Source organism: Bidens hawaiensis, unplaced genomic scaffold (assembly GCF_021521415.1).
Source record: "Bidens hawaiensis isolate Kalapana, Puna unplaced genomic scaffold, B.hawaiensis_p1.1 tig00003307_1, whole genome shotgun sequence".
NCBI classification, from domain to species: Eukaryota; Viridiplantae; Streptophyta; class Magnoliopsida; order Asterales; family Asteraceae; genus Bidens; species Bidens hawaiensis.
Window position 1 is genome coordinate 622,413 of NW_027491184.1, and position 24,249 is coordinate 646,661.

Here is a 24,249-nt window from a genome sequence, read left to right on the forward strand (position 1 = left end):
AAACTAAAGAAGTGCCACTAAAGAACCTTGTTGGAATGAGTGGCACACAAAAAAAAGTGTTACTAGAAGCGCTACTTTAGTGACACTTTTTTCGTCTGCCACTACAAACTTTTTGACTTTTAGTGACACTTTTTTTCGTATGCCATAAAATAAATTTAGACTTTTAGTGACACTTATTTTCGTCTACCACTACAACCTTTGAACTTAGTGGCACTTTTATGCCTGCCACTAAACCTTTAACTTTTAGTGACACTTTATTTCATTTACCACTACAAACTTCTTACTTCATGGCACTCTTTTCATCTGTCACTACAAACTTCTAGTGCCACTACAAACTTCTAGTTGTAGTCTTTACTAGCACTTTTTTTTTCATCTGCCAATACATAGTTTTGGGCTTAGTGACTTTTTTCGACTGCCACTAAAAACTTTTCGAATATAGAAATCATAATATCCTCACAACTAAAATTTGATTACATTCCAAATATATACCAAATATCCAATAACTCTCAAAAATCAAGACAAAATATCAAACATATAAAAAGGAAAGTAACAAATATTTGAATTAAAACCGAAAAGTTCATCACGCTCGTTAACCTCTTTCACCATCTTCAAACTTCATGCAAGGTACCTAATAAGAAATATAAATTCTTTTCAATATGAAAACAATATGGACACTATGTGTAACCGGCTTTAATTATTAACCTAAAACCGATAATAACCTAATAAAATCAACCTATCAATAATAGCATTGTTTAGGGACGCAAACATGTCGAGTCGTTCGTGAGCTACTCGAGATCGACTCGTGAAAACGCTCGATCGAGCAAAGCCTAAATGAGCACGGGCCTAAAAGTATGCTCGTTTAATAAAAAAAACCCGAGCCTTCTAAACTTCGAATTAAAAAACTAAAACCGAATGCAAACTGAAAACCAAACGATGTTCAGAACAAATTCAGTTGTACTGTTTTTGGTGATGTTTTAGCTTAAAACCCACTAACGCACATCACACCCCTAGTAAATAATATCTAGATTCTTATAACATAGCAAATGCATAAAGTTAAGTAAAGATCAAATATGCTAACCTCAATATTTGCCAACATAACCTTTTACCGATCAAAATCATTGTGTGAAGGTCTCTTCTTTTGAAAAATGATATTATCCTCCCAACGAGCTGCTTTATTAATTGTTCCTCGCATATCACCAACAATCAAAACCACCAACAGTACCATTTTGCGCTCTCCATATCAACAGATGCCATGCAACAAGAGTCTTCTTATTTTGAACTCGTTTGATGCTGATTTTGATGTCAATTAGTGTTAGCCTCTTGTGGTTAATTTGACATCTCAAAAGCACTACAAAGGAATAATGACATTATGAGATCAAGTAATAAAATTATCATGGCACTGTGTATATGTATGTTAACTTCACAAATTTAGAAACACAACATGTCAAAGTAAAGCCAAGTGACTCCGTTTCATAATTTCCATTTTTCATTTTTAATATTTGCTTATAAGCACAATACAACAATAACCATATATTATACATGCTGGTTAAATAGAGATTCTTGTTTGTGCATATGAAATTACACTATCACAGTTTGATGAATTTCATGTTAATATTAAAAACAAAATAATTGTTACATTTGCTCAAAATGACAAACAAAATACCTTACTTCCCGACACCTGAGAATGATTATAAGTCCTCGGGACAATGTTCATGTGCAACTTTAGATAGTTCCTCATTCTCTTAAACATGCTACACAAAAAGAAAAGGTTCAGTAAACATAAGAGTATTATTGTACAAAAAGATAATATCAGTTGGATTATAACATGAATTTTAACAAGTACCACCTCTTCCATGTTGTCAATAGATGCATCTGTGCCATCATCATTGTGGGCGACTGCAGCCTCAATATCCTAAACGCAGGTGATCATGGACCACTGCTTCATCATCAGTTTTACTTACTAAAGATTCTTGTTCACATTTTGTTCCTGTATCTTTGCTTCTTCAGCTTCCTTTTTCTTTTTCCTCATTTTCTTTCTGAATACATTCTTTTTTATATGTTTTATCAAAATTAGAAAAAACATAAAATGGTAAATAAAAGCAGCATCTGGTAGCTCTCGGGTATTTAGCTGTGCAAACCTGGTGCAAACCGAGCCCGAGGAGGCATAGAACTGGCCCGATTTCAAAAGAATCTACATATAAAATTACGAACGAAATTATCAATTTGATAATGTGCATGCAAGCATGCATAAATGAAATTTAATTAGTACAATTTGATGTATGCAGTATTTAAATTTCATGAGATAGGCGGCCTAACAAACAATGTAAGAAACATGTTCCTTACCAGCAGCAGCGTATAAACAACACGGTCCCAATCCATTAGAGCTCTATATGGTATACCAATTCCTTCCCAACATTAAGTGAAGCTCTCAAATCCTGAATTCAATAAATATGAATGGTAGATTAGACATGAAATTGTTATCATAACATGATTTAAATAAAGTTCTTTGACTTGAAAGCAAATAACAGACAAAAACAGGAACCTTGTGTGCAGGAATTTAAATAAAGATCTTTTGACTTGAAATTGTTAGGTCCAATTCCAAAGTGCGGGAATAGAGCAATTGGTGCCAAAAAATCCATCTTGCCATAACTCCTCATCTCTATATTCCTCGCCTAATAATTAGATGAAAACAAATTAATAATTGGAAGATATGCAGAGTCCTAATTTGGGCTGGTCGAGTAACGGGCCATACCAGATCGATTTTTTTATACTCGTCAAAAAGGGTCATAATTAGTTATGTTAACCTGCAAATGCTTTCAAAACATGGCATAAACAGCTAATATGCTCATTATGATTTCAAGAACAACGTGGTAAATAAGAGTTTATGAATTTCAATATCTTTAATAAAACATTTATAGGTTTGCATTACATTAAGCTTTCAAAAACCAATTTGGCTTATTTGACCAGCAATCAAACCAAAATTTCAACCTCTAAATAAATTACAACTTGCTCATAAGGTTATATGTAGTGGAGGGGCTACAAAATGGGGCGTTTTGCGCCATGTGGCGCCCAGTCAACAAAGGGTGAGTTTTTGTTTTTGGGGTGTAATGGTGTTGTAGCCCAATATATATATATATATATATATATATATATATATATATACACACACACACATATATACCACACAAACAATTATAATAATAATAATAAAACTAAAGTGAAGCAGGGCGAGTAATATTCATCGCCCCCCCCCCCCCCTTATCGCCTGGGGGCGGTGTTCCAATGATTTATCGCCCAAAATGGGGTGTTATCGCCCCACTACAGAGGCCCTAAGGAATAGCTACAGTGTGTTCCTTCATCTAAAGGATCAGTCAACATGGACTATGCATAAAGATGGAGATGTTAAATCAGTACCTTGTTATTTGTAGACCAACATTCTTGAGAATCTGATTGATCACCTTGCGTTTCATATTGCTCATTATCTACAACATTTTCATCAACAGTCTCTTCCAAGTCAGTAGAAACGTTTTGAAGCCTCTTATGTCTACCCATACTATCTATTCAAAAAACATGCAATACACATATCAATATTATTAAGTATGTTTGTTATTGAATTCTAGTATAGAAGTATAGCAAATCGAATCCGACTTGATGGTGGCTTAACTCTAAGTCTTATTCGAACGAATAAAATTGTAGAAATCTAACAAAAACAGAATATAACGAAACACAAATAGGTCACAAAAATGAGCGGAGCTTGAAAACAATTTGCATCAAATCATGAATTCAAATCAAATATCATCATACAAGTACAATAAAGCCGAAAATAATCACAAATGAAGCTTCTAAACGGATTCAAACAACCAGAAATCAATACATACAGATATGCGCATAAGGAATTAATTAGTCGAATCATCTCGAGTTAATGAACAATAATCTAACATCAATTAACAACTATAAAGTACCAATTCATCTAAAATTAACTGATAATCGAACATTAATTAACAACTAGAGTAGAGGAGGAAGCACACGAACCTGTAGAGAGTGAAGAAATTAGGGGAAATGGAGGTTGCTAGGGTTTCAAACGAACAGAAGAAGACTTATAGCTTCAAACTCGTAATCAAGCTTCGTCCAGGTAGCAGCAATAAGATAACGAATTTGTGTATTAGGATCAATTTTGGGCATATAATTAAGTTAAGGTTCTTTGCAGATCTGTATTACGGTTATTTATTTTTAAAATTATTAGGTGACACATATTATAAATGTTTCTCTGGTGGCTTTTCCTTTTATTTTTCGCACTTTCATTTTTCATGACATTACACGCTAAATGGCCATTAAAAACGTATGTTACTAGATTTTTAGTGGATATGCAAAGTCACACCAAAATCATAATTAGTGATATTATAACTAAGTGTCACTAAATACGTGTGCAAAGCAAATATGGCATAACGCAAGGTGACATTTAAACCTAAATTAGTGGCACAAAAGCTAAATGTCAGTGAAAATGCGTGACGTTAGATCTTTAGTGGCATACGCAAATTGCTACTAAAATCATAAATTAGTGGCACTAAAATTAAATGCCACTAAAAATGTTTTCTAAGAAAACATGGCATATGCAAAGTTTCGTAGAAAATCAAATTTATTGGCATAAGAGCTAAATGTCATCAAAAACGTGCGACACTAGATCTTTAGTGGCATACACAAACTGCCACTAAAATCATAAATTAGTGGCACTAAAGCTAAATGCCATTAATAATGTTTGCTAAGAAAAGATTGCACACGTAAAGTGTCATTAAAAACCTAAATTAGTGGCACAAAAACTAAATGTCATTAAAAACGTCTGACCCTAGATTGTTAGTGGCATATGAAAATTGCCACTAAAATCAAATATAGTGACATTAAAACTAAGTGTCACTAAACATGTGTTATAGTCAAAGAAAGCATATACAAGTGCCATTAAAACCCTAAATTAGTGGCACAAAAGCTAAATGTCATTAAAGATGTGTGCCACTAAATGGCTTTTTATTTGTAGTGTAAGTTTAAACGTTAGTTACACATGTGTAAAAAGTCGATTCGGTGTGTAAAAAAATACCGTAATTTTTTGTACATCACGTACACTTACGTATTACACATGTGAAAAAAAATTCGGAAAAAAAATGTTACGTTGAGTTCTTTCGAGTTCTTAAAACTCAAAGTGATTCTTAAATTATATATATATGCAGCCTAATCAAATCCACGTTTGTTTTTTGTCATGTGGTGGTGGCAAATACCTAATTCCACACAACACCATTTCCACCATCCCCTTGATTACCTGTTCCCTCTCGCACCATAAATATTCACCTGACATTCCCTTTATTCCAAAAACATCAACATCTCTATAATGCATAACCAACAATAATAATAATAATAACAATAATAATAATAATTTCCACAGCAGACAAACGCTTCCTATTCAGGTTCGGTCTTCTCGTATTCGATTCCTTCATGATCGATGATGATTAATTGAATGATTGTTCGTGTTTGTGTTTCCAATCAGTTGTCATACGATTATTGATTAGAGTTATATTGGTAAATCTTCTATAATTATTGAATGAAGTTGTTAAGTTAATGAAGAATTTTTATACATCTCGAAGAAATGAATGAATCATATCCTAGAGTCTGGGATTTGGAGAATCGACAAGGCTAGCTTTGTTTTTATTTAATATATTATAATTAGTAAATATTAAATTATTAATAATGAGAAATTTATATATGTAACTAAAATATATATTTATTCTAGAGAAATCTGCAATTTGCTTCCCTGGGTTATATCGTTGCTCGATGGGTTAACCCCTGAAAAAGATTTTGCGAACTCTGGGCCCCTATGTTTCTCCGGCGGGTTCTTCTGACTCCTACCGTCAGTTGACCCGTCGTTGACTGTTAATGTAGAAGGGTAATTTTGTCTTTTACCTATTTATCCCCCCTGATTCAATAAAACCCCCGAATTAGGGCTATTTTCCCCATACACCCAAATATCGGCCAACCGTTCAAACATTGAACCCCTATTTTTTCCGATCACCGTTAAAATCGAACTTCACCTGCACACATCGCAATGCCGACCTCGTATTCTATTAGGCCGGACAGTGAGTATTGTGACCGTACGACCTATATTGTAAGGTGTTACTGTTTGCTCAACTTTATGTTTATTTTCTTGTATGTTGTTAACGCGTTGAATGAACGGTTGTTATAGGTTAAAATTATTCACATGCGTTCACCATAAAACTTTTCCATGGAGAGTATTTCGCTACCAAGGGGCAGCGAGGATACGAAGGGGGGAAGATCACTTATGTTGATGAAGTTCAAGTTTCTGAATTTTGTAAAAGTTTGTTGCTTGGAATACTCTGTAAGTTACAATATGGTTGTGGTACAGCTTGTTGTTTTCATTACAAACATCCGCGTGTCGGTTTGGATTTGGGTTTAAAGCCATTGATTGAAGATTATCATTTTCAAGATGTTTGTGATATGGTTAGAGGTAGTGATGGTATAGGTAGTCACATTGTTGAGATTTTTGTAGAACATGGCAGGACTAGTGGTGCTGAAATTGTGGTATATAATTCTGGATTTGTATCTGGTTTTGAAAGTGTTCATGAAGTGAGTGGTGAAAGTAGTTCTAGTGAGGAAGATGATGACAGTTATAATAGTGATCGATCAGATGAAAGTGATCCTGAGTATACGACTGCCTTTCAAACACCCTTGGATGATGTAGAAGTTGACATGAGGTTGTATAACGCTATTGTAGATTTTGATGTGGTAGAAGCATTAGGTGATCATATTAATGATGATGATGGTTTAAATCCTTGCATGGATACCTATGAGAGCTCTGATGACGAGGGCTTGAGTGTCCTGAATAGTCAGTTAAGAAAGTTCAATGGGAAGGAAAGGAATAATGATGATGAGTGCCCATTTTTTGTTGGTCAGTTAATACCATCAAAAGAAAAATTGAATAAGATGGTTAAGAGTTATTCTCTGCATGGCAGAAGAGATTTGTATATCAAGAAGAATGATCCTTTAAGGTTTAGGGTGATTTGTTTGGGGACCAATCCTAATTTGGTTGCTGGTGAGGGGCCAAATGTGTCAAGTCAGGAAAAGTTGAAGGTGAGAAAAAGGGATATGAAACCCACTTGCCCTTGGACGATGCACATCTCAAAACAATCTGTTAAGGATAATTGGTGTGTGAAGGCCATTCCTAAAAAATACGAGTGTCTCAGAAGTAGAACAATTGGTTTGTACACAATGTCTACTATTACCAAAGAGATTGAGGTTGAGCTACAAACCACCCCCAATTTATCTGCCAAGGAATTGAAGACCAAATTCCAGCAGATGCATCAAGTACAACTTCCTGAATCCAAGATGCGAAGAGCTAAGACAATAGCCTTGCAAAGGAAGGATGGTGACCACACCAAACAATGCACCCACCTCAGATCCTATATTGATGAGCTTCTTAAAGCAAACCCAGGTAGTACCATTAAATTAGATGTTGAACCATGTGCTAACCCTAACCTTAAAACAAGGCAATTTAGAAGGATTTATGTGTGTTATGCTGCTTTGGTTAAAGGATTGAAATTGCTTGGTAGAGAACTTCTTGGGTTGGATGGTTGTTTTATGAAAGGGAAATACCCCGGACAGATTTTAACTGCTGTCGGGACGGATGGTAATAATTGCTTGTATCCTGTTGCCTTTGCAATAGTGGAAGCCGAATGCACAAACTCATGGAAATGGTTCTTAAATCTCATTGGAGATGATCTTGACTTGCCTCATGATGCCAATTTTACTTTCATAAGTGACCGACAAAAGGTATGTACACTTAGCCTATATTTGTAATAGGCTAACTCATGTACACTAATTTTGGTGATTTGACTGTTATAGAGACTTATTCAAGCAATTGAAAAAGTGTTTTCCCTAGGGCTGAGCATCGGTTTTGTTGTAGACACATCCATGAGAACTTGAGGCAAACCTGGAGGGGAGATTTGTATAAAGGCTTGTTTTATATGGCAGCATCGGCCACTTTTGTCCCCTACTTCAACATGGCAGTGGAGGAGATTAAGAAAACAAATCTTGATATGTTTCTCTGGCTTAGTGAGATCCCGGCAGCAAGATGGTCAAGATCACATTTTTCAGGAAGGGCAAAAAGTGATATGTTGCTGAACAACCTTTGTGAATCTTTCAACAAGTAACTTTTGGAGCAAGAGACAAGCCGATCATTACATGCTTGGAGTATATTATATGACCATGAGGATTGTGACTGTGAAGAAGATGCAAGCCACTGCAAGGGGCCCATTAACACCGCAAGCAACAAAAGCATTGGATGAAATCCAAACAGAAGCAAGCAAATTGACGGTTATGATGGTTGATGAAGTGACTTACCAGGTATGAATATTTGCCTGACTATGATATTACAACCAATCTTTTGTTAATATGCAAATATGTTCTTAGGTTAAAAGTCTGAGAAGCCAATGTGTGGTGAATGTGGAGGATAGAACTTGCACATGTAGGAGATGGGACTTGACAGGTATGCCATGCAAACATGTTGTGGCAGCCCTATATGACGTGATAGAAAACAACATGCCTGTCGGTCCATTGGAGAAGTGGGTTGATGAAGCTTACTGGTTAGACACTTGAAAGAAGGTGTATAATCACCAAATCAGGCCCATACCAGGCCATGATATGTGGGCACCCTCAAAATGCCCAACAATAATATCTCCACCTAAACATCATACTCAAATTGGCAAACCGAAGAAGAGCAGGAAGAAGGCACTAGGTGAGAAGAAGAAATTGGCAGCTAGCAAGAAGAGGAAGATGAAGATTGAAGAGGTTCAAGAAGTGTTTTCTGCAGGAGGAAGACTTACCAGGTTGGGCCATGAAAAAAGTTGTGGAAGATGTGGAGGTTGCGGACACAACATCAGAACTTGCAGGGCACCAAGTCAACCATAATCAAGTCAACCATAATGATGTCAACAAGGTGTGTTTGAGTAACATTGATGGTGTGTGTTTGAGACAATTTAAGACTTTTGTTTGAACTTGCTGGTACCATGTGTGTGTTATCATGGTTTGTGTTTGAAACAATTTAAGACTTGTAGAATGTGTGTTTGTTTTGGGATATGATGGTTTGTTTGCTATTTTGACAGTATTTGTTTAATGCTTTTAAAACTAGTAGCATGTAGGCAAATCATGCAAACATTACAATAGATTTAATCATGTCAAATTAAAGTACAATTCAAATACAAACAATACTAGAAACCAACTACAATGTTACTTCCAATGACAATCATCATTTGACCAGTCAGAGTCCCACACTGGATCGTCTTCATATGGATCATGATAGTAATCTTCTTCCGGCTCACTGGTGTACTTGAAAGCTGCTTTCACAACCTCAGGGTCATAATCATCACCAGGATCCATTTCATGTTCTTCACTTGGTCTAAATAAGTCATTTTCTTGCACTAAATAAGCCATCAACTCATCTTCACCCAATTGATATTCCTTGTCTTCCATTTGACTTTTGTCTTGGTCAAACTGCACATTCTCAATTTCATCCTTCCCCAACTCAAAATTCTCAGTTTCATCATGGTTGCAACATAATTGATAATGCGGAACATAAATGTAAAGTAAATAGATGAAACAACAAGCTCTAAAATTTAATATAAACTAAAATAACAACAACAAAGATTGCATTATCCCATACTACAAGTACAATGTTAACAGCTAATCAATAAACACACACATAAACGAAGAACAAAAACCAACTAATTCCTAGCAACAACTTCAAGCTTGTTACTTCTTTGGTTTTCATTCTTGCAAAATTATCTTTCTTGTTCATCATCTTCACCATTGCTTGAATTACCTTTTCACAACTAGGGCATGTGGGATCATCAGCTCATTTTAGCCATCCACAACTCCCCTTTTGTAACGGACTAATTATATCAACAAACAAACAACCCTAATTCGATTCACAGATTAGAACAATTACCCCTAAAATTGACCTAAGCCACACGACAGACCAAATCATCATCGATTAACAGACTAGAACACTAATTCGTGAGTAACTAAACACTTACACAACACAAGAATCGACGACCCGGGTTTACATCGGTCCTGGATATCCGGTAACATGTCGCGGCACCACATGAACATCTCACACAAAGGTCATCTGCACGGGAAGGCTTGGAAGGTGAACCCGAGGAGAATTCACTTGACTTGGATTGAGACATCCGTCAATCGGTCGCCGGAAAATGGAATATTACGGGGTAGAGGGAATCGCTAGAGATGGAAACATAAAGGGAAAGAGGGTAGATCGTTTTGATATAAAAGGAATCAGGGGTAACATAGTAATTTCCCTTTTTTTTAACGAATCAATGACGGGTCAACTGACGATAGGAGTCAGAAGAACCCGCAGGAGAAACAAGGGGCCCAAAGTTCGCAATCTTTTTCAGGGGTTAACCCATCCAGTGGCGATATAACCTAGGGATGCAAATTGCAGATTTCTCTTTATTCTAAAATATGGAGGCATGTGATGATTCTATATGGAAACCTCTTTATTCATCTACGTGCCGACTCTATTATCATCACCACTGTCACTTGCTACTTGTCTATGTTTCACCATCATCGTCTTCATTGCTGATCGACGGCTACTAGCCGCCATAAAAACGGATATTGGGAAGAACCCGGCCATGTGAGACTATTTGTAATTTTTGACTCAAAACACATTTCTCATGTTCTATACATCTATAGCAGTATAAGATTATAATAGTATCTATAGTCATGAGATACTCGAATCTTTGATCACGTATAAAGATCTGCGCGCATATATAACAACTATATATATAAGACTTTATTTCCATCAATATAAATATAGGTTCAGAGTAGTTTTGACGTGCATCATTAATAGTGGTCGAAGTACTTTGTGCGATATATTTATCAGATTTTTAAAATACATTGGCTGGCAACTGATTCCTGATTCTACCGTATAATTCTCAATTGATTGAAGGAGTTGACCACTTAGTAATGATTGTAAATAATATTCCTTAGGTCATGAGGCATACTCTAACTCCTACATAGGTTAAAGTGACATGACACTTTAAAAATGGATTAAACTACTCTCTACTTGTGTTAAGTGTGTTAAAATGGCCCATGGATTATGATTTTAATGAGTTAAAATGAACAATATGTATTAATTATGTATTAGTTACTAATTGATTTGTTATATTAATGTGTTAAATGAGTTAAACCATTTCCTTTGGATGACATAGAGTGAAAAAGAAAAACATGAGTGATGTGGTGCTTATGTAGAATTAAAATGGGTTAGAGTATACTCCATGACTTTATGACTAACCAACAAAGACTACATATATACTTTGGGAGTTTTGTCTTTCCTAACTAAATGCTCAATTTAATAAACTTGTAAACGGATTATAATTTAAGTGTCACTAAATATTGAGAAAAGCCAAAACAATCAAATCAAACTCCAGAGACGCCAACCATCGGATCTCCCCACATGCATTATTAAATGTTGAAAGCCATCTAGTGACTAGTGTTCCATGTTATATATCGAAAGAGTACAATATGTGCTCTCATTATTACTATAATATAATTAAGAAGTTTGATGTCATAAAATATTTTTTTTTTTATTTTTGTATATGTAATATTGGTTTTATTTTTAAGCATGTATATTGAGGTTGGTTAGATGGTTGTGTAGATTGTGTAAAATACACATGGTGGCTTGCAACCAAGGATCAAATCTTACTCTAATGCAACAATTTTTTTTAATCAAATGTGTTCTTTATGATTATTTTTTCAAGTTTAAGGTTTTGGTTATTTTTTTTTCAATTGTTATTTATGTTTATGTATATGTGAGAATGATTGTTTTTCAACATTAACTTTAGTGTAGGCCGGATGTTTGTGTTGTTAAGTGAACTTGACCGAATTCGCGTACTTACATCGCCTTTTTGTTTTAGTTTCGGTATCATAACGAACTTAACAAAAACCGACATAATGCCAATTTTGTTTTTGTTTTAGTTCTGGTACCTTAGAAAAGGTGACGGAGACCGACCAAACTTGCATAGACTCATCGCCCCAACCCCTGAGTTTTACTAATCGAAGCTACCCATTGGTCTACCTGCGTTTTATATTGTTTTGTTTTATTTTTTTTGACTTCCGATACCATACGAACATAACCAAAACTGACAAGTTCGTGTCGACTTACCACCTTCTTTGATTTTACCATCATTCGGGTTTTACCGACCTGTCCCGGCGCAACGCGCCAGGTAAAACACTCGTTATTACTATTAGACAAGATTCAATATTCAATAATAATGATAGTTATATAATAGTCAATGAGCTAGCAGTGGAGCGATAAGGAAGAGATTTATTTCATGTGACACAAGTTCGATTTATACCCCTAACATTTAGTTTTAGAGACACCAAGGTGATGATGTGAGATTAGACGACGAGGTGGTTTTCACTAGTTGGGGCCTTAAACTGAACGTGTTTTATCTCACTGCATTGTCGTGCATTCGGGCAAGTGTTCACAAGTGTTGGCCTTAGGTGAGGGTTTTCCCAGATCGAAAGATAAGTGTATCCCGATGTGATGAAATGAGCCAGTAGCCCATTTGAAGGATTAGTTGGCCGTTTAAAAAAAACAATAACAATATAATAAAATTAAAATTATTAATGGTAATACAACAATAATAATATAATAATAATAACATAGTAAAATTAAAATTAGAAATTAAACATAATGAATAAAAGAAATTTAATTGCGCTTTATTAGTAAGAATTTTATTATATATTTGTTTAACTTTTAACTTCTTAATTAATTATCTATACTATGTTTTTACTTTTTACATCAAAGTTTTAGAAAAATAATGTAACTTTTTAACTTCCTAAAAGTTTTATCTTTTCTATATATATAAATTTGTCCCTTAAACAAACCTGGGGCTGTATGTTTACATCTGAATGGAACCATTCAGGTGTAAACATCTGATTCATTTAGACTTTAGATTGTTAGGTTCCAAACAAAAAAACATCCAAATGGTTAAAATTAAGTCTGAATCATTTAGATCTTAATGAACCAAACAACCCCTTATTTACTAAAACTTGTTTGTCAAACGGATAAATTGGGCTAACTCATTCTCTCGCAAATAATCATTTTCCAACGAGTCCAAATAGATCGGTTTTAACCCAATCCAACACAAAATCTCAATGTGCAGGAAAAGATGAGTAATCGTTGATTTTAACCACACATCTTGATCGTATCATTAAAAACTCAACTTAACATAATTCGATGATATTGTCGATATTTGTTTCGTCGATCAATATGAACTTGTAGTGGTGCGGTACGTAATACAAATACATGCTTATGTGGATATAATAAGGGTGGTTATATACAAACACCAGCCTCCTGGTGTGTGAATAAGTCTACTCTATACGACTCGTATATCACTAACTTATTGTCATGCGTACAAACGTGACAGTGTGACGGTTTTTTGCAATCTATACGAGTCGTATAGACCCTATATGAGTCGTATAGATTTTCCAGCTTGTATTGCTCACGTAACTCGCCTGACCTATACGAGCCGTATAGGGTCTGTACGACTCATATATACAGCATGTCATCATGTACTTTGACCAAAGATTTTTAATTATTTTTCTGGTCTATACAACTCGTATAGGTGGTATACGACCCGTATAGATCAGGTATTCGCTTTTTTTTCTCCAACCATGTAAGATTTGTGTGTTGCTTTGTAAGATAATACCAAAAGTTGTATGGCTGATTGTAACATTGGGATATACGCCTAAAACATGATAGATTTGTCTGATAATTTATGATTTTCTATAGAAAGTTGTTTGACTAACTTATTGGGATTTAAGAATCTAGTGAAAATAATATGAAGAGGTGTTTTAAGTTTTTCAATTTTTATTATGGGTCAGGCTAAACGTACCTCTCCTGGTTGCTTGTCATACCCCCCCCCCCCCCCGTTTGAAAAACCAACTTTCATATTACCCCTTGAAATCATATAATTACCAAATTAGCACAAAAATAAGAATTTCATATTATTTTTTTTACAAGTTGCGTTTTTTTTATGATTTCGAGTTTAGGGTTTAAGGTTCGGGTTTATAGTTTAGGGTTCGGGTTTAGGTTTTCGGGTTTCGGGTTTAGGGTTTCAAGTTTAGGGTTTAGGGTTTTAGGTTTTTCGAGTTTCTGGTTTATTTTGTAAAAGATAAAGAGGTAAAATAAGGATATTATAAATATATATACTATTAAAATTAAAAGAAAAAGATATTATAAATATTTACAATATTAATACTAAAAAAATAAATTAATAGTAATACTTAATAGTCTTTAATTTGATATATGTAGTAGAGACTATTAAGTTAAACAAATGGAGTTTTTCACAACGATCTTTGACAATAAGTAACAAGAAAGTAATTTTAGTGGAAATTATGGAGTTGCCGGTGGTAAAAACTGTGAAGCTACCGGTGGTGAAAATTATAAAGTTACCGGTGATGAAAATTCAAGCAATACATCCATTTTTTCAACCGGTAAGGTAAAATCATAAAGTATTCTTATCTAACTGTTTTTTCAATCGTCTTATAAATAATTATCATTACAGACATTTATATCTCTTGATGAATTGGAGAACTGGGCTAAAAAATAGGTCGGGAGAACTATGTCGTCGTAATCACCGAACGAACGAAGAACAACGCCGCGGGGGATGTGATAAAAAGACGACTCGTATACAAATGAATAAACCTGACACTCCTGATTAAAAATGACTTGACTATGCACCTATACGAGCCGTATAGTCTATAGAGCCTATACGACTCGTATAGACTCTCTTGATGTTTGAATAACCTACCTGATGTGTATAACCCAAGCCTATAATAAAAGTACCTTGCATCTATCTACATATAACCCAACTAAAGCAGTGGCAGTCACGTGTTTCAGAAAGGTTACGAAATATATGGTTCATTTCATTCTAATATAGATGTGTTGGGCCATACATAATAAAACAATATCATATGCTTCTCATTATTAGACCATAGATATCCACCCCTCACCATCCTTCACGTGTCTTACATGGACATCTCCTCATCTACTGTTGGTGAAGAACACCGCGTGCCTGCCCAAATGACCACGCATGACGGGGAGTTTTTTTTTCCAAAAGAATGTTTGTGTATAAAATATTTATTAAAAGAGTGTTGGTTGAGAAATATTTACCAAACTAGTGTTTTACTTAATTAATGCTAGCTTCTTACTCCCAATCTCATAAGTTGAAAAATATTTACCAACACTTTGACTTCATTGTTATAAAGGCAACTAATTTTAAATTTATCATTTTCTAGCTGCTATTTTATTTTTTGAAATACAAAAATATATCATATTATGATTTATAAAGTATAATAACTTTTATATTATCTGGATGCTAATATATAATTTCAACCAAAAGAATATTATATTTTTAAATCAGTATTTTTATTCCATATGCTTCTTTTCATACCCACGTAGTTGAAAAAATAAATAAAAGTCTTAATTGTGTTAAAGTTAAAATATTATGAATTATATCATTTAAAATTTCTAGTTTTAGTTATTTGACGATTTTAAAAGAAAACTTTTTTGTCCATTAATTTTGTACAATAAAAGTTTAGATATAAGTTTATTATATTTTTATAACTTTTGTATATTACTAGATCTTCGATAAATATTCAAACTACAACGATGGATGAGATAAAAGACAACTCAAGCATCAAAATTGAAAAAAATGATTAGGAAGGAGCACCTATTTAGAAGCGTTCATTTCTAACATGATATAGACTTAAAACGAATTTTGCAGGTTTATTTAATTCTTAGGAGATTGTTAGTTTAAGATCGAGCTCATATATGTAGGTTCATGTTAGACTAATAGGTTAGCCCATTTAACTAGTTTAATTTATGACTAAAAAAGTTAGGTTTTATGTTTTAAATAAACCTAATAGAGGAATTAGAATCGTATTTTATAGTTTAAACATCAACATTTATAAGTACTCATATAGAATTTGGGTTCAATTTAATATACTAATATATTTATCATATAAAAAAACAATAAATTAAACTATAACGATTAGTCAACATTTGTTATTTTTGTATTAATATATTACATATTTAAAATTTTCATTTTTATTTTAAATTACATGTAGATAAAAAAAGGTTGTACGAAGTAATAATATTGATAAATAAATAAAATACTTTCTTATGTTCTTTTAATAGAATATTAGTATTTTTTTTAAATATGAATGATTAAAATGGTTAGAAAAATATAAGTATGGTAAATAAGATTATTAACATAGTAATTGTATAATTAATTGGAGTTATTTAAATGAGATTAGGAGCGAAAAGCTAGCATTAATTGAGTAAAACACTAGTTTGGTAAATATTTCTCAACCAACACTCTTTTAGTAAATATTTTTTTCACAAACACTCTTTTGGGAAAAAAACTCACATGACGGGTTTTAAATAATCACAGTCATACGGGTGATTGCCCCATCCACCCAATCACCTTTTTTTTTCTTTTTTTTTTCTTATTAAATAATATAATAGCGGAATCCTGGGTATAACATGATGTAACACCACGTCTCAAACACTATAAGTTTTAGCTTAAAAATAATAACTTTTATAAATATAGGGACCAAATTGTAAATTCTATAAGTCTTCTCCCATCGCGGTACGCGACGGGATAACGGGACCAAATTGTAAATTCTATAAGTCTTCTCCCATCGCAGACATTCTTCGTAAGCCTTTGGAATTCAAAGAAAGCGATAGGGTATTATTGAAGGTATCGCCCTGGAAAGGTGTGGTACGATTTGGAAAGAAAGGAAAACTAAGTCCAAGATTTGTTGGACCATTTAAGATACTTGAAAGAATTGGACCAGTTGCTTACCGACTAGAGTTACCCGATGAGATGAAAGGTATTCACGACGTGTTTCACGTTTCAAATATACGCAAGTGTTTAGCCGAAGAAACTCTTGCAATGCCATTAAAATATGTCAAGGTCAACGAGAAGCTTAAATTTGTTGAACAACCGATTCAAATAGAAGATAACATGATTAAGTTTCTCAAACACAAACGACTCAAGCTCGTGAAAGTCAAATAGGATTCAAGATGAGGACCCGAGTATACATGGGAACTCGAGTCATAAATGAAGAAAAAGTATCCCTATCTATTCCAATAAATCTCGAGGACGAGATTATTCAAAAGGTGGGGAGGATATAACACCACGTCTCAAACCCTATAAGTTTTAGCTTAAAAATACTAACTTTTATAAGTATAGGGACCAAATTGTAAATTCTAGAAATCTTCTCCCATCGCGGTACGCGACGGGATAACGGGACCAAATTGTAAATTCTATAAGTCTTCTCCCATCGCAGACATTCTTCGTAAGCCTTTGGAATTCAAAGAAAGCGATAGGGTATTATTGAAGGTATCGCCTTGGAAAGGTGTGGTACGATTTGGAAAGAAAGGAAAACTAAGTCCAAGATTTGTTGGACCATTTAAGATACTTGAAAGAATTGGACCAGTTGCTTACCGACTAGAGTTACCCGATGAGATGAAAGGTATTCACGACGTGTTTCACGTTTCAAATATACGCAAGTGTTTAGCCGAAGAAACTCTTGCAATGCCATTAAAATATGTCAAGGTCAACGAGAAGCTTAAATTTGTTGAACAACCGATTCAAATAGAAGATAACATGATTAAGTTTCTCAAACACAAACGACTCAAGCTCGTGAAAGTCAAATAGGATTCAAGATGAGGACCCGAGTATACATGGGAACTCGAGTCATAAATGAAGAAAAAGTATCCCTATCTATTCCAATAAATCTCGAGGACGAGATTATTCAAAAGGTGGGGAGGATATAACACCACGTCTCAAACCCTATAAGTTTTAGCTTAAAAATACTAACTTTTATAAGTATAGGGACCAAATTGTAAATTCTAGAAATCTTCTCCCATCGCGGTACGCGACGGGATAACATTGAGCCCATCGCGTAGCGCGATGACCCTACTGAGTCAGCTGGACAAGTGTCCAACAACGTGTCAACACGTGCCACGATATGACAGGCCGCGTGTCACCACCAGATAAGGCGGCGTTAAATTGCGGCGCCGCGGTACGCGACGGGGTTAAGGAACCCATCGCGTACCGCGACGAGGTACTGAATCAGCCTATAAAAGGGGGTGGTGGGTATTGAGCTCTCCTCATCCCATTACACCTCCACTTTCACATAGTTAGCATCGAAAGGCGTGCCCGGTTGCCGTGATAAGCCGACGTGTTGTTTTCTCGTAGTTCGTGCAAGGAACGAAGTTATAATCAAGTAGCTTTAATCACATAAGCGAGTAGATCAAGATCCTGCCTTTTTTCTTATTATCAATCTAAGTATCCGAGATAAGGTAGGAGTTATGTTTAAGTTATTTGAATTATAGCTTAGACTATCAATCAAGGCTATGGCCTTTAACCTTGAAAGATTTTTATAAACATTCTATAAACATTCACATTCAAGTTTTTATAAACGTTACTTCATGATAAAGTAATGTTAAAAAAAAGATATATTTTGACGGGCATGTAGTAACTATAAGGAGGATATCATTAGTAGTAAGTTTCTTGCCTAAGGAAAAGTAATTCATATAAATCCCAATCAACCGAGGGACCCTTTTGCTTACCTGGAGAAACTTACCAATGTGTTGAACCTATTAAGCCAAATCATGCTATATCAAACGTCACAGAAAACAAGTGTTTTCATTCACAATCAAAGATAAACGATTTCAAGGTTAAGCTTAGCAAACATAACTTAATCAAGAAGCACCATTCAAAAACATTCACACAAACCTATTTATGTATAGGTTAAGTATCATTCACAATCAATCAATCAGTCAAGGTTTTCAACACCGACGATACAGGTGAATACGTTAAACCTTTTCAATCAGTCAAAACATATTTATACTCAATGAGACGAACGGGTGTTTGTCTTAACGAGTCAATCAATGTCTACATGAGATTATGTGATCTCTAAAACGTTATAATACAAAGTAGAGAATAAAATCAACTCAGATCGAATACGCATGTGTATGGATCCAAACATAACTGTTAAAGCTCAAACAATCAATCAAAGGCGAGGTAGCCGCGAGCTTAAACGGTCATGACCAGTTCTTTGTTCAGGGCCGTGTGGCTCGGAGAATACCGTTGTGTGTGTAGGGCAGTGGTACATATACCGGAAGTAGAAAATGCTTCCTCTGAGTTTGTCGAGAAAACTATGTTTGTATTATAATCGTCATTCAAAATGATTTATTGAGTTATACGTGTTCACCTGCATATAGCTGACGTATTTTTGCAACCCATTGTAGGTAATTGAGCATAAGTAGCATTAACAAGGATTGGAGTGTTAATGAAGATAGAAATGCGTACGAGATGACTTCGTTTTTTATAACTAAAAATCCTTGTAATATGAAACTTATATTTTGTTAACTTATACTCGGGTATTTAATTCCCGAGTAAATTTTGTAACATCCCGAAATTTCTAAAGTAATATTTATTATATTATTTTGTCGGGTGAAATAAACGAGTTAGTGGAACGATAATAATAATAGCAAAATATGAAGACTTAGTAGGATAATTAGATGGGATTAGATATGGACCAAAAGGAAATATGGGCCTTCGGTCCATGGGCTTAAGGGAGTATAAATACCCCCTTAAACCCCAATCATTTCCATTCCATCCATTTATCTATCCTAATCTCTACACACTCCAAAACACACACAACCCGAACCAAGATCCAAAGGCGAGGACCCGAGCTCGTTGGTGCTAGATTGTCATGACGAACCAAAGCAACAAGACAAGCTCGTGTTCGTAGTTCGACTCATTTACGGTACGTTTATATCGAGAACTTGTTCGTTTAGATTTGGATTAGTATAGAAATGACAGATCCGTGTTTGTATGGTAAAAACGAATCCAACAAAGCTAAACTTACTGAAAATGGTTACGATTTGATGGGTTAATCGATTGATAAAAGAACCCGTAACTTATATGCCTAAATCGCACCCTTTAAACATCGATGTTAGGTCGATTTGATGGTTGGGGTTTGTAGGCGCTGGTCAGACGATTCCGTGGATACCTAAATCGAGTTATTTGGTTAAGAAACGAAGACGATTAAGGACGAACAGTAGCTGCAACCGACAACTTCGCCTGCAAGCTAAGTTCGCCTGATGAACTTCGCCCGCAAAGCTAAGTTCGCCTGATGACAACTTCGCCTAAAGCTAAGTTCGCCTAAAGCTAAGTTCGCCTAAGGTTTAACTTCGCCTAAAGTCAAGTTCGATTAGAAAATAACTTCGCCTAAAGTCAGCTCGACCCCAGCCAGGGGCTCTGCCCCTTGGACCCTGCTAGGGGCTGCCGCCCCTAGACCCCGCTGCCAGGGGCACTGCCCCCGGACCCCCGTTCGTTGTGGGTCATATAAAGATAGAAATACAACATGAGTAGTAGTAGTTAATTGATACGTGTAATTACTATACAGTCAGCCGTGCACAACTGAAGAAAGGGATTACGATTAACGGTGAACGTAACCGTGTTCAGGTGAGTTTCTAGCCCCATTTCCTTGTTATGTTTTCGGGGCTGTGTGCATACTCGATGTGAAGTGTGAATACACTTACCTTAAGTGGTAAGTGTATGCTATAGATGTTATACGAGGTATATATTTTATAATGCTTGTCGGTACGTGAACGATCTTCGGATATTGCACGTATCGCCAAGGATAGTAAATTCCAAGTGGTTGATAGTGTGTATGAATGTTATGATGTGACTTGTTTATTACGTAAATACTGAACTGATATGAAGTGTGATATAGGAAGGTAGAGGTAGAGTGTGTTAGAAGTGGCAAGAGTCTAGTAAGGGTGTTAGTGGCATAACGTGAGCGCGTGATAGGGAAAGCCTGTACGTGCCATCGTTATTATGTGTGTATGATTGTTGATGTGACTTGCTTATTATGTAAATGATATGAAGCGTGTTGTAGACAAGTAGAGGTAGAGCGTGTTTGAAGTGGCAAAAGTCTAGTAAGAGTGTTAGTGGCATAACGATAGTACGTGGTAGGGTAAGCCTATACGTGCCTTCGTTATTAAAGTGGCAAAGTGGCATAACGTTTTACGTTATTAAAGTGGCAAAGTGGCATAACGTTATACGTTATTAAAGTGGCAAAGTGGCATAACGTTTTACGTTATTAAAGTGGCAAAGTGGCATAACGTTATACGTTATTAAAGTGGCAAAGTGGCATAACGTTTTACGTTATTAAAGTGGCAAAGTGGCATAACGTTATACCTTATTAAAGTGACAAAGTGGCATAACGTTATACGTTATTAAAGCGGCAAAGTGGCAAGGTGGTAGGTGTAAATAAAAGGCTAAGTGGTAAGGTAAGCAGGTTAGATAGTGGACTACGTGTCTGCGGATACGTATATGATGCATGTAGTGGTTGTATGATAAGTTGCTTGATTAACTAGAACTCACTCAGCGTAGCTGACTTTTAGTATGCACGCAGGTGAGTAGAATGAGACAGCTAGCTTGAGCGGGCACATGGTGGGCGAATAGGAGACTGGCATTTGAAGACTCAAGATGTTTTAATGTAATTGACGTTTATTTTGAAAGACAAGAATGTTTAATTAAGGCAAGTTTTGGATTGTTGTAACGTTTCATGAAAGTTTTTATATTCCGCGAAAGTCTTAATTAACTCTGATTGCAAGAACTGTGTTTATGAGTAAATCCGACGCTAAAGTAGGGCTACCGGTAACGGGGCCTTACAAATTTTCAATGTAAATTAATATTATATTCAAACCTAAAGTATTCCGCTAAAATTAACCCATAAAATCTTATACATTTACAAAACAGGTACCAACTTGTGGTCACACGCCTAGGCCTTAAGTCAGGGTGTGACACATGATGGGTTGGGTGATATGATTGAATAATGAAAAAAAAACTGAGTAACTTAGGGGCTGTTTGTTTACATTTGAATGGAACTATTCAGATGTAAACATCTGATTTATTCAGACTTCAGACCGTTTGGTTCCGAACATAAAAACATCTGATTGGCTAAAATTAGGTCTGAATCATTCAGACTTGTTGTTGCTGCTGAATGAGACAGAGGTTCATTTAGACCTGACTCATTTAAATCTGAATGAACCAAACAACCCCTAAGTTGACACTGAAGCGACGAATAATGAAAAAAGAGGCACATGAACGATAACATATGACATACACACAAAGAAACTTGCAATTATTGATGTAGATAACGTTCTCTTCTCATAATAATAATAATAATAATAATAATAAAAATACATAAATCTTTATCTCTAAAATACTGGGAAATGAATGGTTGTATACGGCCTCAAATCAACCTTTATTTTTTGTCCTGTGGTGGTGGAGGCGAATCCCCAATTCCACAAACTCCATTTTCATCATGTTACCTCCTAACACAATAAATGTGCACCTGGCACCATGACATTCCCTTTATTCCAAAGAGATCAGCATCTCCATAATGCATATATATAACCAATAATAATAATAATTTGGATCCTTCCACCAGAGACGATCATCGCTTCCGATCCAGGTTTGTTCTTCTCTTATTCCCATTCTGCAATCTTCTTGACCATGATCATTGCTCGTGTTCGTGTGTTTTGCAACTATATATGTTTCCAAACTTTTTTCATACGATTAATTAGCATGATAACATCATAGGTGATCTATATTAATGATTAAATGAAGTTGTTATTTAAGTTAGTGAAGAATTCATAGATCTTGGGTGTTTGGGATCTTGAGGTATTCGGAGAATCGACGTAGCTTGCTTTGTTTTTCCAACTATTGTTTATTTAATTGAATATATTAAATAATCGATAAAAAGAACTTTATATGCTACTAAAATAAATATATATTCTTTCTAAAAGCAGGCAAACGATTCATATTGTAAAATATATTCTTTCTAAAATAAGATAAGTAGGCATAAGATTCGTACTCGATCTGTCTATCATCAACTCTACTCCGCCATGCATCCTCTATCACATGGTCTACGTACTGAGCTAGTACTAATTGTCATAAAAGTAAATATATATAGGAAAAAGATATATCCTCTTGCCTCCTAATTTACCACTTCATTAATTTGAAAAGTACTCCATCTTTGAATATCAAGGTGAATTTCTCATTTCGTCCACTTTAAGCGTGATCAAGTAAAGGCCAAGCTCTATTGGATGTTAAATATGATTTGCCACTTAGATTACTTGTTAAGTGTGACCACTACAGCAAAATAGTTTACGTGAATAATATAACCGAAAAAGAAATTAGGAGAAAATATCTCTTTATGATTTCCAACGTCACGTCACGCCACAACAATCTGAGCCAGCAAATTAAACTCGAGGAACGCCATGCATCGCATCTTCCCCACATTATTATTATTAGATATTATCGAAGGCCATCTAGTGATCTGACTCACTACAACCGTTGCATGTTATATATCGAAACATATATAATATGTACTAATTTCAAATTTCAGTAATAATAATAAGTTTTATACCCGCCGCAATGCGCCAACAAAGCGATACACTATCGTACATTATGTTTAGTATGTGCGGTAAAAACACGAATGTTGTGATAGCAAGTCTATGCGGATTTCTTGGTTTCGGTACTCCGATCCGTTGCGGTACTCCAACCAGTTGGGAACTTGAGCATTGAAACAATGTGTCGATAAGAATTTGATTGGTTCCATTTATATTTGTTTCGATACTGATACTAAAAAGATAGATAATTTATATATTTAAAGCAAAAAAAACATATTAAATATCGGTGACGTTGCTGATATTTTATAAATAATAAAAAGATAGAATAAAATTTGTCCTCTTTCAGAATTTGGGTTATCAACACACTATCCAAGTTAAAATCACCACCCGCCGTTAAGGCCACCACTCCCTACTTTTGTCTACCCTGTACCCCCGTTCCACCATCTAAATATATATATTTTTAAAAAAAATAATAATAATGAGCACATAAATTATGAAAGAAAAAAGATGTGTCTGAAAAGATAGAGGTATTTGTCTTGACAAAGGGAGAAAAATGAAAGAAGTTAATGTTTTATTATTAAAAGAGGGAAAAAAATCATTATTCAATCCATTTTGATACGAACGTATTTTACCTTATTAAAAAAGGAAAACTATTAACTTAT

General features: G+C 34.9%; 1 long non-coding RNA gene across 4 annotated transcripts; it reads right to left on the minus strand.

Moving 5' to 3' along the window:
- Positions 1-411: 411 nt before the first annotated feature.
- Positions 412-2,848, minus strand: LOC143623119 (uncharacterized). 4 transcript variants are annotated; one of them, XR_013151838.1, is made up of 4 exons: positions 2,543-2,842; positions 2,344-2,435; positions 1,664-2,191; positions 412-1,348 (listed from the first exon to the last, which is right to left on the minus strand). It is a non-coding gene; the product is annotated as an uncharacterized LOC143623119 (long non-coding RNA). The 4 variants fall into 4 exon arrangements; XR_013151841.1 differs by having other exon boundaries at positions 1,664-2,672; positions 2,753-2,848; XR_013151839.1 differs by having other exon boundaries at positions 1,664-1,751; positions 1,847-2,842.
- Positions 2,849-24,249: the final 21,401 nt, after the last annotated feature.